Raw genomic sequence first — 17,565 nt, 5'->3', positions numbered from 1 at the left:
AAAAAGTGAATTAGAAGAACTTCTTCTGGAATAGAAAGCTTTGGGCCAGAGAGAGTAAGGTTTATAAAGCGGTCCCATGATTTCCTAAGAGATTCTTCTTCCAGTTGTCTAAAAGAAATAATCTCATGCCGAAGTTCCGCCACTTTGGAGATTGGAAAATATTTAGAAAGAAAACTACTATATAACTCCTTCCAATCTCCATGAACACTCCCTACTTTGAGTTTGTACCAATGTCTAGCATTTCCCATTAAAGAGAACGGAAAGAGCTTCCATTTGAGGGTCTCATCGGACATTCCTTCTATGCGAAGGAGGTCACAGACTCGATAAAACTCTCTTAGGTGTGTGTATGGGTTTTCCTCACCTTCTCTTGAGAAAGGTTGTTTTTGAACAAATTATATGTATCGGGGTCTATCTCAAAACTAGATGCTATGATAGGCTTTGAAGATTTTGGTGGTTTGAGATGTGTGCCCGTAGGTCTATGAAATTCATAGATAGAGATGTTTGAATTCATGATAGACTAGAGATCAAGGATTAGATAAGAAGAAAGATTAGCAGAGATAAGGCAAAGGATAAAAGGAAAAATTTTTTTATTATTTTTTTTAGAAAATGATTAAGCTAGTTCGTAGTCAACTCAGCAACCGTTTCCCCGGTAACGGCGCCAAAAATGCTTGTTGACACTTGCTAACACCACTTGAATACTAGGTTGTCATCCCCAGCATGGCACTAGAGTGTACTATGGTATTTATACGCACACAGATAATCCGCAAGCGCACGGATACCGTTATAGCTTTTACCCGGTTAAAGGTTTTATCATATCCACAGGGAAACGGGAAAACTGATCTACGCTCTAACTTAACCAAGATAAGTATATAGGTGTAAATAGGAAAGATGGTAGAATCGAATAAGAAAAATTTTAAAGGTAAGATAACAATGAGTGATAATATGGGAATAGAGAATAGAGCAATTCTAGTATATGGGCGATGGTAGCAGAATAGAGAGGATAACTATGGTTTCTCTACTTCAAAGGGATATGTCTATGTCTGGGACGAACCACGTGATAAGAATACACCACAAAGGATGCTTATCCATAGGCCGATAAACCCTACCCGTCCTGCTAACGAGAGGTGGACTACAGAGGACCAACGTAATTGTCACCTACGCGGCCTACCACACGATCCAGCTAGTCAGGGGATATCCACAAGTAATCTAGATCTAAGCACCTCGCTTACACCTATACTACAACTCTCACCTATAGTGTCCTATAGATTAGAATACTCAAAAGAGTTGTGAACCAGAACATACGTAATTAGTAATTGCATAATGAATTAGAAGTAGATTACCAGAGTCATCCCATGAGCAAGCTTGATTAGAGCTTGATCATGACCAAGTACAACCGGAGGAAGAACCGACAGGCCGGCCTCTCCTCTAATCCTCCTTCGCTCTCCATCTTGCTACTATCTAGATCTACTCTAGTTTAGAGAAGAGAGGAGAGCTCTCATCTCTAAACCCTAGCTTTTGCTCTGTCTTTGAATAATGAATAATGATCAAGGGGTGCCTCCTCCAGGGGCCAGGGGGTCTGGATATATAGTCCCCTCTAGTGAACGTGGGCCATCGAATCAAACCGACATTGATTGAACGGTTATTCTTGATCCTTTAGGTCGGTGGAGATCTCCCGAGAGAAAGAGTCTTGATTGGGCTCCAAGTCAGGGCAGGCGCCCAGGGCAGGAGGGCGAGCACCCTGCCTCTGGCCCCGTTCGGCCTCCGCTTCCTTCCCTTGGCTTCTGGAGTCTTCTAGATGTAAGATAATTGCACGGCACGTTAATATCTCTATGTAATCCCGACGTGTGGGCCTTTCTTCCGTGTTTCCTGATAACACCCTGCAGAAATAGACAAACACCAAAACTCGTGGAATTCTGTCAGATAAAACCCTAAATCTAGATGTTGATTTCATTTGGATCCTTTTCTTTATTTATTTGATAATTAAATTTGATACATAAGGACTGTCAACACCCAGGCGTCCTGGGGTCTTCCCTTGCCGCGGGGCTCGACCGCCAGCAGCAGCGTCTTGTGTCTTGTCGGTGGTTTCCACCGTCCCGTCGATATGGAAGCATTCCCTAGTAGGGTCGTAGCTATCGGTCTCAGAGTCGGAGTCCAGCTCGGCGGCGTAGAAGCATCCACATCCCTCCTCCAGCAGTCGTTGCCTGAGGGAGGTGATCGTGTATCGCCCAGGCCCTAGGCGACGGAGGCCTCGTACCTAGGAGAAATCCGGCGGCTCGGACGTCCGCTGCTGTACTCCAGTGTCACGTGGGAGGACCATTGGTCTCTCCACGTACGTCTGAGCGTTTGGACATATCGCCCTGGCGAGCGATGCCGCGGCATGGTCCAGACCGAACGGCAACGCTCTTCTTGGGGCAAACAGCCCATGTGGAAGTAGCGTAGCGGTGGGGGAGAGCGCGCGGGGTGCGTCACCTCGTGTCATCGTGCGATCCTCGTGGCGTTGAGCCGTCGTACCCATGGTTTCGGCGCGCGGGTCTATCGGCTCCTGAGCCACCTCCTGCCTGGCATGAACTGTCGGTCATGACGAGGCAGAAGGGCGATGGTGGTGCTGTCCACGCTTCTTCTTGGGCGGGGAGGCGTGGTGGCGAGGACGTCTCGGGGCCCTCAACCGTGTTGGCGCAACGCGGGCTCCTCCCGGTCCTTTGATCGAGAGCAGGATCATGTCATAGCCAGAGCCAGTAGACATGAACTCGAGACTCCCAAACCAAATCACCGTGGAGCATGGAATCTGCAAAGTGAGAGTGGCCATCTGGAAAGGAATGGGAAATCGGTGAAAAACACACAGGACCCCTACCTGGCGCGCCAACTGTCGGTGTTTTCCCCCCGGGGGGTCACACCAACGAGTAAACTTGTATGCGTGCTCCCCTTTCCAGATGGTGATGCTAGAAAAGACACAAAGATTTATCCTGGTTCGGGCAAGAGAAGGCCCTACATCCAGCGGGGGGGAGAGATGTTTGTATTATCTTGCACCTAAGTGCTTGTACAGGGGGGAATAAAGGCATGGGATGGATGGAGATGGAGTATGGGAGCTACCCTGAGCGTGAGTGTGTTGGGCAATGTTGTATCGCGTGTCCTGTATCTGCTCCCGGGCCTCCCCTTTTATAGTTCCAAGGAGAGACCTAGGGTACATGTATAGGCGTTAGAGTAGGGGTCTATAGAGGTATGGCGCGCTGACCTACTCGAGGCCTCCGTACCGGCATGGTTTCAAGCCATCTTGTCCTGATAGCTTGATGATGATTACGCGTGCCCCGGTATCCCGCTCTGCGCGCCGTCCTGGGCTGGTTTATCTGTTGTACGCTTGTACGTCGCGACAGCATCTGCGTCGAGGTGGTTGGGGTGCTGTCACTCGTTGCCCGACTCTTCTCTAGGAAGGAAATATGCCTACTCGAGGGTCTGGTGCCGTATAATGCCTTGCCAACCAGAGCGCTGACCTTAGGCGTCTCGAGGGGGGTCTTGATTAGACGTTCCGACCCACTCCCTACGTCCTGCCACGTTCTGGCTTGTTTGGTGGGGAAGGCTGCAAAAATAATGATGAGACGGGTGCCTGTTCCCTATCACGCTTCCCGTGACTGGCGGGTTAGGTGAGAACGCGACAGGTGCATTAAATGCCCTGGCTCCCGTGCCCGCGTTAGGCGGCGGACGGCGTCCTTGCGCTCGACGCCATCTGATTCGCTCGAGCCTGTTTCCGTGTTCGACGGTGGCCGGCGCTCGAGCCCTGATCGATTCGCAGGACGCTCTTTCCGTGTTCGAGACTATGGCCGTCGAGGACCGTACGTGTGACTGGGTAGAGCGTCGAGTTGGAGGCCTCGACTTGTGTACGGGCATTCTCGTCATGCACATCAGTTAGGGTACCCCTTACTGATATCCCCGACAAATGGGGAAAAGGGAAATGTCTCTTGGAGTCCGTATCCCAATTTTCGGACTCGCAGTGACATGAAGCTATGGCTGTCGGATAAATATCATTTTTGTCAAGGATTAGGGATTCACAGGCTTACCTGTGAAAAGCAACTAGATAGACTGTCCTCGAACTCCTTGGCCTCTCGAGGCGACCAATTCGAGGTTAAAACTTGAAAGTAAGGATCCACTATTAGTAAGCTTTCCTGATAACCCCTGTTGCAAGTGAGGCACAGGAGCCGCCTTGCCTCGAACCCTGTTGCGTGACTGTCGTCGAGGTTGACGACAGTGAGGAAAGAGAGTGACCCATGGGCTGGGTCTGAAAGTTGTAACTATGGGAGCCCTTCGGTGTAGAAGCCTCCACTGGGGCTAGAGTTGGGGCCCTCTCTTCTTCAGCTGGAGGGGGAGTCGGGACTTTGTCTCCCTCCTCTGCGACTCTGCTCGGGGGAGGCGTCCTTGCGGCCTCATCGTCCCTTGTCGGGGTACTCGCCCGGTCTTTACATGAGCCGGGTCTTCCACGGCAGTCTCCGCCACGGTCACAACCGCAGGCTGCTCCTCGGGTTGCTCGTGGGCGGTCTGCTCGGCAGTGTTTTCATGGACGGCCGGCTCGGCTGCTCTCTGGCCGGCGACGTTGCCCAGATCAACATCCGATGCCGCACTAACAAAAGAATAGATAATGCCGACATCAAAATTTGCATAAAAAAAGATAGCGCAGAAGACACGATTTTGAACTTACAGGTCGGAGCTCCGGTGCGTCGCTGTGAAGAACCTTCTCTTGGTCCTCCCAGCCACTGCCGCCGCTTGAGCTTCTCCAAGACGCACTGGCTCGACGTACGCGGCAAGCGGGTCACTGGCTACCCGAACAGTGTCGATCGGCGTGACGTCGGGGCGGCTCCATGGTCTCCTGATCAAGGACGGAGCAGTCTCGTCCTCTTCATCGCTGTTGTCGACGATCCTCACGAGCCGGCTGTTGACGGTTCTTAAGTATCAATTTTTATTATCAAATAAGCAAGAGAAAGGACCAATATGCAACAAACACCTAGAATTAGGGTTTGATCTGACAGAATTCCACGAGATTTGTTGTTTATCTGTTTCTGCAGGGGGTTATCTAGAAATAAGGAAGAAAGGCCCACATGTCGGGATTACATAGAGATATCAATGCACCGCGCAAATTTCTACTATCTAGAAGACTCCAGAAGCCACGAGAACGAAGCAGAGGCTGAAAGGGGCCAGGCCTAGGGCGCCCGCCCTCCTCTGGACTCCGTTCGGGACTCTTTTCGCACACGACGTTCCACCGACCTAAGGGATCAAGGATAACCGTCCAATCAATGTCGATTTGATCCAACGGCTCACGTTCACTTGAGGGGACTATAAAACCAGACGCCCTAGCCCCTGGAGGAGACAAGTTTATCATAGAGTTGAGGGGTGCCCTCGAAGGAAAACCTCTTCTCTAAATAAAATTTCTTTTTAGGCTTAGCAACCAATGTGAGTAGAAATAGATCTTCTAGTTTCTACTAGATTGAGAGAGATAGAGTGGAGGTGTAGATTGGAGGAAGCCCGGCCTGTCGGTGTCTACTCCGAGCTTGTACCTGCGGGATCAAGTTATCCTAACCCGAGGCTTGCTCCTAGGATTCTTCAGTATTTCGACTTCTAAATTCTAGTAAGTTCTTGTTTTATTGTTCTTTTGGTTTATGAGTTTACTTTAATCTCTTCGCGTAGAGTTTAGAGTAATCATTGCTGGCATAAACGTGGTGTTTAGGCTAGGGTACTCATAGATATTCCCTAACTAGCTAGACCGTGGTAGTAGCGAGGAACGTGACAATTCCGAGTTACCTTTGCAAACCATATCTCGTTAGCAGGAAGGATAGGGTTTATAGGTGCGTGTTGAACATCCATTGTGGTGTCTAGATTCCGTTAGCCTCCCCGATAGAATAGTAGATTATCATTACCAAGGTTAGAAGGAGATTACGGTTGTAGTCTACTCTATTTATCACTCACATCGAGAAACATTCTTTGTTGCCTAAAGGGTTAGTAGTAATAGACCGGGTTAGTCAGATGCACTCTTTCTCCTAGTGGTAAAAAAATAAATATGATACTCTGGATAACTTCCTGGGTGAAGTGCTCACCGATATCCGTGCGCTTGCGGATCAATTCCTTATTGCGTTCCCAAATATCGACAAGCATTTCTGGCACCGTTGCCAGGGAGAAAGACAGTTTGCTGAGATAACCTTGAGTCTTACTACTAGCTTGTATCTATACTTTTATCTTTTCTTATCTTTTTATATTCTGTATTTATTTTCTTTACTCTTATCTTATGGAAAACCAAGATTCTAAATGAATCTACCAATTTGCAACACCTTCGGAAACTGACCTTTTACCATGGGAATCATCACAGTCTATCCAAACATCCCAGTATAATTTAAGTTCTAGGTTGATTGCCATGATTCAAAACCTATCTTTTTCGAGAAAGGAAGACGAAAACCCTTACCGTCATATTAGAGATTTTGAGCAAACATGTGATTATCTTCGCATTGAAGGCATTTCTGATAAAACTTTACGTTGGAAGCTTTTTCCTTTTTTCTTTAAGGGGAGAAGCTAGACAACGGTACAGTCAGAAGGTAAGTCAACAACAAGGTGAATGGGGAGTTTTACGAGCCAACTTTTGTCTAGATTTTTATTCCCTCGACCGTATCGGCGACCTTAGACTCGAAGTCCTATCTTCTAAACAAAAAGATAATGAAACTTTGGGAAAATCCTGGAAATGTTTTTCTGATCTTTTAGAATTTGGTCCAAACCTTAATCTTGAAGACCCTGTTCTTTTATTTCACTTTTTTCGAGGTCTTCATAAAAATCACAAACAAATGCTACACACAATGTCTAGAGGTTATTTCTTTCGCATCCCTACTGATGAAGCTAGAGTGATCCTAGATAGAATCTTAGAAGCTGAGATGGATAATACCCTTCATTATGAAACCTACGAAGCCGAAGTAGACACTCTGCCAAATTCTTTATCTACTTTAGCTATCCCAAGTTCTAAGCCACAAGAGGAAGAAATTCCACCACCGGACTTCATGCTGGATATAGAATCTGATCTTTTTGCCAATTTTGGAAACATTTCAAACTACCATTCTATTGACAAACCCCAAAACGGCCAGTTTAGCATTTATTTGCCAAGTGAATATCAATTCAGAGAGCTTATCTCAGTCATGAGTAGCGAATGGTTGGAGGAATCGGAGCTTTCCTCTGATGTGATCCGTTTGGACACACCCTCTATAACTATACGCTGTGCTTATAATTCTGATCGATTTAATGCTCTTTATAATCCTGTTGTGGGGATCAACATCATGTCTGAATCTTTTGGACATAAACTATTTAAAAATCTTGTCTTAACCCCCACAACAAAAGTCATAAAGGAATCTTCGGGACGATTAGTCCCCAGTCTTGGAATTATTAATGTCCTACCTCATAGTAGAAGGCTCCATGGTTCATTTGAACTTCTATATCTTTGATACATGGGACTTCGACCTGTTGGTAGGACAACCTTTTAGAAGACTCCTTTATGAAGGTCATACTGGAAAGCTACACATTTCTTTTGGAAAAGCTTTTAAAATCCAAATAACAATTTCACACTCCTTAAACAATAAGGCCGAGTCATAACTTTTGCCTGATCCTATGGAGGAGGTAAAGGCTGCATCTCTTGACCTTTGAGAAGAATCAGACTTAGAAGATGAAACTCCTTTCTTCATAGAAGGAGAAGTCGAACCTTCTGAACCTGAACCCTTAGATGAGTTTGCAGAAACACCTAGACCCCCCATAGAGCTTAAAACTTTACCATCCGGTCTAACCTATGCTTTCCTAAACAATCATCCAGAGTTTCCAACAGATCCTTCTGTTTCACCTTCTCGAGAACCCCAACGTAGACTTAACAACACTATGAGAGAGGTTGTTAAAAAGGAAGTTATAAAGTTGCTGCATGCAGGGATTATATATCCTGTGCCGCACAGTGAGTGGGTAAGCCTAGTTCAAGTTGTGCCTAAAAAGGGAAGCATGACTGTTATTATGAATGAAAAGAACGAGCTAATTCCACAACGCACTGTCACAGGATGGCGGATGTGCATAGACTATAGAAAACTAAACAAAGCCACGAGAAAGGATCACTTTCCTTTACCTTTCATAGATGAGATGCTAGAGCGGTTAGCAAACCATTTGTTCTTCTGTTTCTTAGATGGATATTCAGGGTATCACCAAATCCCAATCCATCCCGATGATCAAAGCAAAACCACTTTTACATGCCCATATGGAACTTATGCTTACCGTAGAATGTCTTTTGGGTTATGTAATGCACCAGCTTCTTTTCAAAGATGCATGATGTCTATATTTTCTGATATGATTGAAGAGATTATGGAAGTTTTCATGGATGATTTCTCTGTATATCGAAAAACTTTTGATAGTTGTCTTGAAAACTTAGACAAGGTTTTGCAAAGATGTGAAGAAAAGTACTTAGTCCTTAATTGGGAAAAATGTCATTTCATGGTTAGGGAAGGAATAGTGCTGGGACACCTAGTGTCTGAAAGAGGTATTGAGGTAGACAAAGCTAAAATTGAAGTAATTGGACAACTACCTCCACCTGTGAATATAAAAGGAATTCGAAGTTTTCTTGGACATGCTGGTTTTTACCGTAGATTCATAAAAGATTTTTCATTCATTGCTAGACCACTTACTCTTTTGCTAGCCAAGGATGCTCCTTTCGAATTTGATGATGCATGTCTAACATCTTTTAATTTATTAAAGAAAGCACTCATCTCTGCACCAATCATTCAACCCCCTGATTGGTCATTGCCTTTTGAAATTATGTGTGATGCTAGTGATTATGGTGTGGGGGCAGTATTAGGACAAACTAAAAATAAGAAGCATCATGCAATTGCTTATGCCAGCAAAACTTTGACAGGAGCTCAACTTAACTATGCAACCACTAAAAAAGAGCTTCTGGCTGTTGTCTTTGCCATTGATAAATTTAGATCTTATTTAGTTGGAGCTAAAATAATTGTTTACACTGATCATGCTGCACTAAAATATTTGCTCACTAAAAAAGATGCTAAACCTCGCCTGATTAGATGGATCTTATTACTCCAAGAATTTGACTTAGAAATAAAAGATAAAAAGGAGTAGAAAATTCGGTTGCTGATCACTTGTCTAGAATGTATTTTAAGAGTCCACAGGAAACCCCCATCGATGATTCACTCCAGGACGACATGCTCTACGGGATTAACAGGTCTGACCCCTGGTTTGCAGATATTGTTAATTTTATAGTTTCAGGGCATGTACCACCAGGAGCAAACAAGAAGAAGCTTATTCAAGAAAGTCGTTCACATATATGGGATGAGCCATACCTCTTCCGAGTATGCTCTGATGGTTTACTCAGGAGATGTGTGACCACTGAGGAAGGATGGAAGATCATCGACAGATGTCATTCATCACCATATGGAGTTCATTATGGAGCATTCCGTACACATTCAAAGATCTGGCAGTGTGGATTCTACTGGCCTACAATGTATGAAGACACGAAGCAATATATCAGAAGATGTGGGCCATGTCAAAGGCACGGAAACATAAATACAAGGGATGCAATGCCACTCACTAACAACCTTCAGATTGAGCTCTTTGATGTCTGGGGAATAGACTATATGGGTCCATTCCCTCCATCAAAGAAGTGTGAGTACATCTTGGTGGCAGTTGACTACGTCTCCAAGTGGGTACAGGCATTACCTTGCAAGCATGCCGACAACATCAGTTCAAAGAGGATGTTTGAAGAAATTATATTTCCAAGATTTGGAGTCCCCAGAGTAGTGATAAGTGATGGAGGAGCACACTTCATCGATAAACGCTTGAAGCAATATCTATCAAAACATGGAATCCGTCACAACGTCGCTACCCCCTATCATCCCCAGACAAGTGGCCAAACAGAGACTTCCAACAAGCAAATCAAGAATATTCTTCAGAAGATAGTAAATGAAATGGGAACGGCGTGGAAAGACAAGTTACCCGATGCACTCTGGGCATACCGGACAGCATACAAGAATGTCTCCATACCAATTGGTATACGGGAAGACATGCCACCTACCTGTTGAACTAGAGTTCAAAGCACACTGGGCCATAAAGAGATGGAATATGGACCTAGATGTTGCTGGAAATCATAGAAGAATGCAACTATCAGAATTGGAAGAATGGTGAGAGAAAGCATATCACAATCTACAAAGAAAGAGTCAAAAGGTGGCATGACAAGAGAATTAAGAAGAAGGAGTTCACACCCAGAGATAAGGTATTACTTTTTAATTCTAGGGTGAAGCTGTTCGGGCATGGAAAACTCCAGAGCAAATGGGAAGGACCATTCAAGGTAATTAATTCATCATCCCATGGAGCTATCACACTTCAAAATGACGAAGGTACGTTATTCAAGATAAATGGTCAACGTCTTAAATTGTTTTTAGAGCCCAATAAAGAATTAGAAGAAATAGACGTAGTCTATTTTTACCTTCCCATGGAGAATTAGAGCCCGACCTTTTTAGTGTGATGTTTTCGGGTCATACATATATTTTCCTGAATAGTTTTGCATCTAGAAACACGCTCGAGGAAGCGGACCTACAGAGGAGACAGAGAGAGGGCGGGCGCCCAGATCAGGTGGGCGGGCGCCCAGCTCCTGTTCCCCCTCGGTCCCAATTTTCTCTGTTATGGAAAATGCACTTATGGTAATCCGAATAATCCCTCAGATGGAAAGTTTCGCACGCACATCGACGGGAGCAACCAGAACAACCCCTAGAGGCACTTTTTGACCCCTATATAAACAGACCCCTGACATCAGTTTTCAAACACCAATCCACCAAGCCTTCCCTTCATCTTCAATTAGAGCTTGATTAGTCCCTCGCTGCTCCAATGGCCGAGAAGTTCCACGATGACTGGGAAGTCGTCCCCTTCAACCTCAACATGGAGCTTGCGGAAGACCCCGACGCCCGTGCTCTCGTCCCGGCCAACACAGAGCGACAGCTAGAAGCTATGCCATTACCCCAACGCAGCTCCGCCCAATCCTATCATGCTCAACCAGTTCTCACCACACCGCCACAACCCCTACTCCTCAAGGCATCATCATCCAATCGGCACGAGGATCCTTCCACCTAGACCCAATGAGAGGGTCGATGGAGTCAAGACCAACCGGAGTGGCGAGATCAGCAGCATACGCTACACTAAGGAGGAGGAAAGGCCTTATTTTGAAGGGATTAGAGCAGCCAAAGTCCGTTTCATCCCTCCAAAGGCAGCCCCGAAGCATGCTCTCAATGCTTTTGAGACACCTCCCAAGCGTCGCAAGACTATAGTAGATATTGATGACGACGTTCGCAGGCTAGACAGAGTTATCATAGACCTTCAGTCCTCGATTAATTCCCTCACTAGGCAGCTCTCTAACCACAACACCGTTATACCAGTGCCAATAGGAAGATTAAGGAATTAGAGCGCCGCTAAGTTATCTAGATTAGACCTTGAGGCAATGCATCTTAGTTATCTATCTTTAAATTCGGTTTAGGTTTACTATTATTATCAGTTTGCTACTAGTTATTTGTAATAAATGCCTCAAGATTAATAAAGAGTATTATTATTATTATGTTTTGTGTGTCTGCTTTATTTTTGTGCAAGAAAGCAGAAAACAAGTATGGGGGAGATCCCTCGACATGCCAAACACACTTCGACTACACCACTCCACAATTCAGGTACACACTCTGCACACTTTACTATTACACATACATATCTTATGCAGAATATTGTTTCGACATGACACTTTACTAAATATGATTAATCTCACTCTGTGATATTTCCTGAAACTTGCAATTATTGAAAATCATTTTAAAACCCTGTGTTGCTTAAGTTAGTGTGGAATATGAGATAGTAGAGTATGAGTTTCTTATTCTTGATATCATTGTTGCTTGGAGAATTTATTTCAAAATTTTCAAAATTTTAGCTACCATCCTCAGTGTTTTATATGCCTGATAAAACTGAAAATATTAATTATGATTATAAAAGCTATCTACTCTGTACTGAGTTTGTTCAAAATGAGTTAGACCCTTGTTGAGAGATTTATCATGCTCCTAAGATCAAGACATTTATTCAGAAAGATTCACTCTTCCGAAGTATTATTGCATTAGAGGCATGGGCTATGCAAAAATAAAGATATTTTGAGGAAATAAAAAGGAGCAAGTGCTCGATAACCTCGCAGAAAAAATGGACAAGTGTCTGGGAGTTGAATTAGGGATACCTAGGTATCCACTTAAAAAAAAGAGAAGAAAAAGAAAATGATAGCCCATGGTCCCTCTAATAAGCAATATGCCAGCAAGAGTTGACAAAGATTTTAATTTCCAAAGTCTTTGATCTAAGAGTATGACATTCCCCTCCTCGGATCCCGTTTTGATCAGGCAATAAATGCAAAGTAAGTATGCTTGAGAATTTTTGCAAATTAAAACAGCCTCAGTGAGACATTCCCCTCCTCGGATCCTCTAAGAGAACCTATGAGGATAAAAGGTATGCTAACTTTCTTTCAAAAATATACAAAAACTCCAAGTGACAGGATTGAGAAGAAAGGATCTCTACTCTTAACCATACATTTCCCTCACTATAGTACACAGTGGATTTTAACACCCTGCAGTTATGAAAAGAATGTTTTAAAATATTTTGCCCCAGATATTGTTCTTAAGCATCATTTTCTCGAGGACGAGTAAAAGCCTAAGTATGGGGGTATTTGTTGATGGTTCTTAAGTATCAATTTTAATTATCAAATAAACAAGAGAAAGGACCGATATGCAACCAACACCTAGAATTAGGGTTTGATCTGACAGAATTCCACGAGATTTGTTGTTTATCTGTTTCTGCAGGGGGTTATCAGGAAATAAGGAAGAAAGGCCCACATGTCGGGATTACATAGAGATATCAACGCACCGCGCAAATTTCTACTATCTAGAAGACTCCAGAAGCAACGAGAACGAAGCAGAGGCCGAAAGGGGCCAGGCCTAGGGCGCCCGCCCTAAGGACCTAGGCGCCCGCCCTCCTCTGGACTCCGTTTGGGACTCTTTTCGCACACGACGTTCCACCGACCTAAAGGATCAAGGATAACCGTCCAATCATTGTCAGTTTGATCCAACGGCTCACGTTCACTTGAGGGGACTATAAAACCAGACCCCCTGGCCCCTGGAGGAGACAAGTTTATCATAGAGTTGAGGGGTGCCCTCGAAGGAAAACCTCTTCTCTAAATAAAATTTCTTTTTAGGCTTAGCAACCAATGTGAGTAGAAATAGATCTTCTAGTTTCTACTAGATTGAGAGAGATAGAGTGGAGGTGTAGATTGGAGGAAGCCCGGCCTGTCGGTGTCTACTCCGAGCTTGTACCTGCGGGATCAAGTTCTCCTAACCCGAGGCTTGCTCCTAGGATTCTTCAGTATTTCGACTTCTAAATTCTAGTAAGTTCTTGTTTTATTGTTCTTTTGGTTTATAAGTTTACTTTAATCTCTTCGCGTAGAGTTTATAGTAATCATTGCTGGCGTAAACGTGGTGTTTAGGCTAGGGTACTCATAGATATTCTCTGACTAGCTAAACCGTGGTAGTAGCGAGGAACGTGACAATTCCGAGTTACCTTTGCAAACCATATCTCGTTAGCAGGAAGGATAGGGTTTATAGGTGCAGGTTAAACATCCTTTGTGGTGTCTAGATTCCGTTAGCCTCCCCAATAGAACAGTAGATTATCCTTACCAAGGTTAGAAGGAGATTACGGTTGTAGTCTTCTCTATTTGTCACTCACATCGAGAAACATTCTTTGTTGCCTAAAGGGTTAGTAGTAATAGACCGGGTTAGTCAGATGCACTCTTTATCCTAGTGGTAAAAAAATAAATACGATACTCTGGATAACTTCCCGGGTGAAGTGCTCACCGATATCCGTGCGCTTGTGGATCAATTCCTTATTGCGTTCCCAAATATCAACACCGGCGGCGCTTTGGGGCTTGGCTAGTCGAGCCTTGCCCCATCAAAGGGTCTACAGCCGTCCCCGCTGGGTTTGCTTCCGTGGGGGATGCCTCCACAGGCATTGGCCTCTTCCCCGCCACTCTGTCTTTGGTGGTCGGTGCTAATCGGAGCTGGTCTTCGTCGCTGCTGGTGTATTGGAGGCACCGAGCAGCATTGCTTGCCAGCGGGTCCACCCCAATGGGATGGTCCATACCGGGCGCCAGCGATACATACACCGAGCACCAGTCAATATCTCCTATCTGCAATACAACAACGACAAGTCATCAGTCAAAATTCTACAGTATTCACATAGCAATACAAATAAACAAAGGTAATCATTTACCTTAGGAGTTGGTCGGCCTAGCTTAAAGGCATGCATCTGGTCATCACTTCTAACGAAGTTGTCATCGGTCAGGTTGAATAGCTCGTTCATTAACCGGTGGACCTCTGACTTTTCCAAACCGTCCCTGTGCATCCTGGTCGGGTCTTGGCTTCCTGCGTACTCGTACGCCGAGTGAACCCTCCTCTGGCAAGGCATCACTCGTCGCACGAGGAAGTTCCCAATCACTCCAGGACCGTCTAGGCGGGACCAGTCGATCAGGCTCATCAACTCTGCCACTTGACCGGTGTATTCTGGACGGTCTGTCCAGCTAACCATCTTCTCGGGGATGTAGCCCACGTCGCAGAACGTGGCGCTGCCTGACTCTTCCCTGATGTAGAACCACCTCTTGTACCACTCGGTGAGGGAGGTGTTCCATGGGCAGATGAGGTAGCGGGTCTTCATTCCGTCGCAAAGATTGAGGTATACTCAACCTGCAATCTTGGAGCCTCCAACTGCTCCCTTCTTCCTTAAACAGAATAGATAACAGAAGAGGTCGAAATGTGGCTCTATTCCAACATAGGCCTCGCATAGATGGATAAAGGTGGAGATAAGGAGAATAGAGTTCGGGTGCAGATTGCAAATCCCGATCTCATAGTAAAGGAGAAGACCTTGGAGAAAAGGATGAATGGGAACCCCAAATCCCCTCTTGAAAAAATCTTCAAAAACTACTATCTCACCAGCGTGGGGGTCGGGGTAACTTTCCCCCTCCGGTGCCCTCCAGCCGCCGAGTTCCTGATTATGCAGGAGTCCCATCTCGACGAGGTCGTTAAGGGACCTCGTGCTGCTACGGGATTTCTTCCACTCCTTGGCCATCATCTCGGCCCTCTCCTTGGCATCGCTCTTTGCCATTTCTTTTTGTGGAAAGCTCTGAACTCGGATTTGGAGGATTTAAGGTGCTGAAGAAAATGAAGGCTGGGCAATAGTATACGATTGCTAGGTACAGAACAAGGGTGTGGCCTTGGGCTTTTTATAACAACAACCCACCTCTACCACTTTCCGCATTCTGGGGAAGTGGGCGGTCTTTTCGGCGATTGTGGCGTTTCGGTTTTCAAGAGCTACCACAGTAAATTAGGTGGTTGTTTTCTAATAATTGTTGGTTTCCTTTCTTGATACCCGCAATGAGCGGATGTACAGTTCGTGGGCTCTTCTTTTTATGCAGCAGACTGACAAGATGGCAAGACGCTCTGTCACATTGTGCATTAATGTGGCGATGGCATTTTTTCAAAAAGAAAAGTAGAATCTTTGGACAGATGGACATGAAATGCTCAGGGACTAGTCGACCAGTCTGCCTTTTCAACATCCTGGGGACTGTACCGACCACCGAGCATGAAATGCTCAGGGACTGGTCGACCAGTCTGCTTTTTCGACATCTCGGGGACTGTACCGACCACCGAGGATGAAATGCTCGGGGACTGGTCGACCAGTCTTCCTTTTCGACATCCTGGGGACTGTACCGGCCACCGAGCACGAAATGCTCGGGGACTGATCGACCAGTCTGCCTTTTCGACAAACTGTGATTGCACCGACTAACGAGCATGTCGACATTCTCAACTGTGCTCAGAGACTGGTCGATCACTTTCTGACCACAGTTTTGGGACTGTTTTTATTTTCAGTTACATATGAATGGGACTCATATACAACTGAGGGGCAATTTTATTTTTTTTAAGACCTTGCTACAAGGTTCATACTTCGCCTTCCAGCAAGCTCGGGGACTACATCAGTACGATGCATCTAGCGATGCATGTTAGTATCACAAATTTTAAGATGATTTCTCTTTTTAGACCCTAGCACCACGTGCCTGCGTGACCTACTACCAGGCTCAGGGACTAAGTGGGCACACTTCACCTTGTGGTGAACTTGCTTGTTTTTGGCAGACTTTACTATGCAGAAAAGTAAAGTGGGCACACTTCATCAGGAAACAAATTTTTTTTCTCAAAGAGCACCATGCATTCTTCGAACAACCGACTTCTTCAATATTGATATTGGTCAACTGGTTTTCATGTTGGTCAAAATACCGTTGCAACTGTTTGGGCGACTTTCCTTATTGTCGAAGTTGTCAAGTCTTGTTGGTCGAAGAAGCTCAAGACGGCGTGTTACATCACAATACACGGTGCTCGGAGACTAGCTGTGGGGGTATAAACCCCTATACCCATACGGTTAGACTTGGGCTAGGAGGCTTGGCCCATCACGAGACAGTCCGAAGTTTGATCCAACTGCTCGGAGTTTCACGCAAGGAAACAAGGCGTGGGGATCAAGCAAAATTCTAGTCGGTTAGAATAGGAATTGATGTCACACTATCTATGGCAATTGTAACCGACTAGGATTAGTTTCCGGATCTGTAACCCTACCCTCTGGACTATATAAGGAGAGGCAAGGGACCCCCCTAGGACATCTAATCTCAACTCAACACAATCCACAGCAATACAATCAGACATAGGACGTAGGTATTACGCCACACGGTGGCCGAACCTGGATAAAAACATTGTCCGTGTCTTGCATCACCATCAAGTTCATAGCTTGCCCACAGTCTACCGATAAACTACTACCGTGGGTATACCCCAAGGTAGACTACCGACTAGCTTTCGTCGATAGTTGCTGATAGGTACCGACCTGAGATCGGTACTAAGGTTGGCCCGATCTTCACGGCAGTAGGTCTACGAACTAGATTACTTACTAAGTAACAGCAGAAATATGATAACTTGCTGACGAACAGCGATATGAAGAGGGTAATATTTCTGAAAAACAATGGATAACTAGCCTTATACCTGCCATGGTTGGATGCGACCAAGCGACGGGGAGAGAGGCACCGAAACCGTGAAGACTTCGACTCAATCTTCGAACGACCGTAGAATCACAGCCAGAGCTAATCCACACAAGACGGGGCAGCCATACTGAAACCCATAGAGCACGAATTAGTGGATCTCAGAGAGATCTCCCCACCAGTTCAAGAAGAACAAGGAAGAACAGGGTTGTGTAAGAACACTCAGCAGCTCGGCTACGAAATCACTTGGATTAATCTCAAATCATCAAAAGTTGTTTACATATGCGGCATATGGAAGTATTTATAGATGGAACAACCCTCCAGGATAGGTGAAAACATGAAACTAAAAATAAACTCGTCGCTAGTGTGAAAGGACCTCCTCGGAATGAATCTAGTGCTGATTGCGCGTGACTGTTTGACTCTGCGCAGTCTTTAGTGTT

The sequence above is a fragment of the Sorghum bicolor genome, chromosome 4 (genome assembly GCF_000003195.3).
Source record: "Sorghum bicolor cultivar BTx623 chromosome 4, Sorghum_bicolor_NCBIv3, whole genome shotgun sequence".
Lineage (NCBI taxonomy): Eukaryota > Viridiplantae > Streptophyta > Magnoliopsida > Poales > Poaceae > Sorghum > Sorghum bicolor.
The sequence above is the reverse complement of the archived record's forward strand: the minus strand, read 5'-3'. Positions refer to the sequence as shown.